The 4,942-nt window shown below is 42.7% G+C and overlaps 1 pseudogene; it reads right to left on the reverse strand.

The window, feature by feature from the left end:
• Window positions 1–1,219: 1,219 nt before the first annotated feature.
• On the reverse strand, window positions 1,220–2,502 carry LOC129520510 (olfactory receptor 2A12-like; annotated as a pseudogene).
• Window positions 2,503–4,942: the final 2,440 nt, after the last annotated feature.

The following is a 4,942-nucleotide window of genomic DNA, read 5'->3' on the forward strand; positions in this document are numbered from 1 at the left end:
GCATTTGAGTTTCATTTACTCCACCTTCTGCAGCATAGAATCTTAGAGATAAAGAGGCCTTGGAAACCATTACATTTAAAGTGCTCATTTTTTAGATGAGTAAAGTAAGATCCAGAGAAAGAAAGTGAATTGCCCAAATCATAAAACAAGTTACAAGGTTGGGACTACAACCCAGGTCACTTAGATTTTGTGTCCTTCCACACACAATGCAGAATATACCACATTAGCTCCATGAACCACATTGTTTCCATGCACCAAGTCAGATCTGTGGGCTGCCCTGGTTCCATATACCATTGGCTTAATTTTCAACATTGGCTAAAGATATTTATTGTTTACATGTACCACTTTTTAAAAAAGATTTTCTTTATTTATTCATGATAGACACACAGAGAGAGAGGCAGAGACATAGACAGATGGAGGAGCAGGCTCCATGCAGAGAGCCCGATGTGGGACCCGATCCTGGCACCCTGGGATCACGACCTGAGCCAACGCCCAACCACTGAGCCACCCAGGTGTCCCACATGTACCATTTTGATTGCTGCCACCATCTTGGCCCTCTTCTATGTCCATGTACCATGTCACTTACAATTACCATGTTCCATGTTAGCTACATGTATTCTATTCATCCCAGTGCCATTATGGTGATTATGATTATATTATCATCTCCATTATTGCCCCTTTGACTGTAGAAGAACTATATATATCCACACCCATTGCCATGTGACATGTGTTACTTTTCTGTTGGAAGAAAATACTCCTTGCCCTTTTGCTCTTGGGCTTTACCACATATATGACTTGCTTTATTTAGCCAGTAGGATATCAGCAAAGAGATGTGTGTTGCTTCTGAGAAGAAGCTTTAAGTGTCATCATGTGTCTTTCTCTCTGTCATAAGACTGAGCTATTCCAGATAAAGCCTCCTTTTTTCAGATTGGATCCAAGAATCCAACAGCGGAAGGCCACAGTGCACCTATAATTGATCTAGAAAATAAGCAATAAATGAACTTCTTCTGTTGCAAGCCACTAAGATTATGGAGTTGTTTATCACTGCACCACATGTAGCAAGTTCATCAAGACATCCGTGTTGATTTCATGTACCACGTTTGCTTCACTGATCAGGTGCATATTGGTTCCAATGCACAATGTTGTCTGCGTACATTATAAGTGTTGCCCTTTTCCTTAGCATTGGACAGTCTACTTCAGGCCTCTCCTATCTCCCAATTCACCAGGCCACCCTACCCCACCCCATCACTTTAAGAAAAGCTGCCTTGAACTGGAGGGTACTATGCTGAGTGAAAGAAGTCAATCGGAGAAGGACAAACATTATCTGTTCTCATTCATTTGGGGAATATAAAAAATAGTGAAAGGGAATAAAGGGGAAAGGAGAAAAATGGGTGAGAAATATCAGAAAGGGAGACAAAACATGAAAGACTCCTAACTCTGGGAAATGAACTAGGGGTGGTAGAAGGGGAAGTGGGTGGGGGGGGTGGGGATGACTGGGTGACGGGCACTGAGGGGGGCGCTTGACGGGATGAGCACTGGGTGTTGTTCTATATGTTGGCAAATTGAACACCAATAAAAAATAAATTTATAAAAAAAAAAGAAAAGCTGCCTTGATGTCCTGGTTCCTCAGACTGTAGAACACAGGGTTGAGGAAGGCAGTGAAGACACTATAAAAGAGTGATATCTGATTGTCTCACTCAGGGGAATAGCTGGAGTTGGGCCTCATGTAGATGTACATGGCTGGAAGAGTGTGACCGCAGTTAGGTGGAAAGTGCAGGTGGAGAAAGCCTTGCAGTGGCCCTTCATGGACTTGATCTTGAGAATGGTCTGGCCAGTACGGATGTAGGAGGCCAGAATGAGGGAGAGTGGAGCAATAAGCAGGAAGACACTGACGACCAGATCTATCCTCTCAGTGAGGTGGGTATCCATGCAAGCTAATCTTCATACTGAGGGGCCTTCCCAGAAGTAGTGGTTGACTCTCTTGGGCCCACAGTATGGCAGCCTCATGGTGAAGAAAGTATGGATCAGAGAGAAGAAGAAACCACAAGCCCAGGTCCCAGTTGTCAGCTGTGTGCAGAGGTCCCAGCTGAGGATGACAGTATAATGCAGTGGGTGGCAGATGGCCACACATCAGTCATAAGCCATGACTATGAAAAAAATACACTGAGTTAGGGCCAGGGCACCAAACACATACATCTGCAGCTGACAGCCAGCAAAGGAGATGGTCTGAGAGTGAGCAAGGAGATGCATCAACATCTGGGGCATGATGGTGGTGTCACAGCTCATATCTAGCAGGGAGGGGATGCAGAGGAAGAAGCACATAGGCATGTGGAGCTGCATGTCCAGGAAGATCAGGATGATGAGTGCATTGCTGAGGACTGAGCTCAGGTAAAGGAGAAGGAAGGCAATGAAGAGGACTCTGTTGGATGAAGGGTCACTGGAGAAGCCAAGCAGAAGAAATTCAAAAACCCAGCTTTGGTTCTGCTCTGGAGACGTCCACATGATGAGACCTATGAAACAATCACACTCATTTAGATGACATTCAACATATGCTGCTCCAGCAAGAATGTTGGCCCTGGAAACAGGGATTTTCATTCTGACCCCGTTACTCATCTACTGTCTTGAACAAGTTACTTAACATCTCTGAGTCTTAGTCTCCTCATCTGTAAAGTGTAGCTAATGATACTCATCTCTCAGGGTTTTTATGAGGAGTAGAGGCGATATATATGAAGCATCTGACATAATGCCTTTAAAGAATAAATAATGGTCAGGTGCTCATATACAATCACTCCAGTCTTACTCCCCAACCCTTGGCAGACAAACTAGTTGCCCATGTTTAGCAACGATCATCAGCTCCAGCCTTCAAAACTTTTATTTATTTATTTTTTATTGGAGTTCAATTTGCCAACATTTACCATAACACCCAGTGCTCATCCCAAGTGCCCCCTCAGTGCCCATCTCCCAGTCACCCCAACCCCCCACCCACATCCTTTTCCACTACCCCTTGTTCTTTTTTTTTTTTTTACCCCTTGTTCATTTCCCAGAGTTAGGTGTCTCTCATATTTTGTCACCCTCACTGATATTTTCACTCATTTTCTCTCCTTTCCCTTTATTCCCTCAAATCTTTAGAGGTGGCACTGGGTGTTATTCTGTATGTTGGTAAATTGAACACCAATAAAAATTAATTTATTTAAAAAAATAAAAATAAATAAAAATAAAAATAAAAATAAAAAATAAATAAAAAAATCTTTAGAGGTGGAGTCCCCTTCTGCTTTATTTTTTAAAAGATTTTATTTATTTATTCGTGAAGGACACAGAGACAGAGGGGAGCAGAGAGAGAAGCAGGCTCCATGCAGGGAGCCCAACGTGGGACTCGATCCCGGGTCTCCAGGATTACGCCCTGGGCCGAGGCGGCACTAAACTGATGAGCCACCAGGGCTGCCCAATTATGGACATTTTAAAACAGAACAACAATGCCATTATTCCACCTAAAAAATTTAAATGATTCCTGGTTACCATCTAGTACTGGGTCCTTACTAAACTTGCCTAAATAAATAAAACATGCTGCTTTTTTAAATCAAGATCTAAAGTCTACATGTTTTGGGGTTATTTCTTTTAATTTTTTTTAAAAATTTAGATCTAGATAGTTCCTCCTTCCGTCTCTCACTCACCTTCATTCCCCCAATTAAATAAATTTGTCATTTGTCCCAAATTTTTGCAAGCTGGTTTTGTTTATTTGTATTTTCATTTAATTCATTTCTCTAGCCTTGTATTTCTTTTTACAAAATTTCTTTTTATTGGAGTTCAAATTGCCAACATATAGCATAACACCCAGTACTCATCCCATCAAGTGCCCCCCTCAGTGCCTCTTCGGCTTTAGAGACCATTTATCCAGAAATGCCTCTCCTCTGCAAATCTTTCTCTGGGGGCTGTCAATGTGAGGCTTTGCCAATAGAGAGCGCTACAGCGACATAATGGTGTGCTAACCCCAGGAAGGTACTTAGGCTGAGGCTTCAGTCCTTCCTTGGTCAATTAGCTTGAGAGCCAGTGGGCTGGTGTAGGGAAGGGCCAGGAGCACTCAGCTCAACTGACCTCAATGACCAAATATAGTCACACACTCAGGCCATACACTCTCCCCACCCTTCTATGTAAACCTTGGCCTGTGCCCACCAGCATCTGACAGTGTATTCCTGTGGTACCCATATCCTCTTTGAAAAGGTCTGAATTTGGGGTAACTGGGAGGCTCAGCCAATCAAGCGGCAGCCTTCCACTCAGGTCTGATCCCAGAGTCCTGAGATGGAGCCTCACGTGGGCCTTCTTGCTCAGTGGGGAGCCTGCTTCTCCCTCTCCCTCTGAGGCTACCCCTGCTTGTATGTTCTCACTCACTTTCTCTCGTTCTCATAAATAAATAAATAAATAAATAAATAAATAAATAAATAAATAAATAAACAAATAAAATAAAATATTTTTTCATTTTTTGTATATATATATATATTTAATTTTTAATGGAGTTTAATTTGTCAACATATAGGATATCACCCAGTGCTCATCTCGTCAAGTGACCCCTCAGTGCCCGTCACCCAGTCACCACCACCTCCTCTTCCACTACCCCTTGTTCATTTCCCAGAGTTAGGAATCTCTCATGCTCAGTCACCCTCACTGATATTTCCCACTCATTTTCTCTCCTTTCCCCTTTATTCCCTTTCACTATTTGTTATATTTCCCAAATGAATGAGACCATATAATGTTTGTCCTTCTCCATTGACTTACTTCATGCAGCATAATCCCCTCCATTTCCATCCACGTCCAAGCAAATGGTGAGTATTCATCGTTCTGATGGCTGAGTAATATTCCATTGTATACATAGACCACACCTACTTCATCCATTCATCTTTTGATGGACACCGAGGCTCCTTCCACAGTTTGGCTACCGTGGACATTG

Source organism: Nyctereutes procyonoides, unplaced genomic scaffold (genome assembly GCF_905146905.1).
Source record: "Nyctereutes procyonoides isolate TBG_1078 unplaced genomic scaffold, NYPRO_anot_genome, whole genome shotgun sequence".
NCBI lineage: Eukaryota > Metazoa > Chordata > Mammalia > Carnivora > Canidae > Nyctereutes > Nyctereutes procyonoides.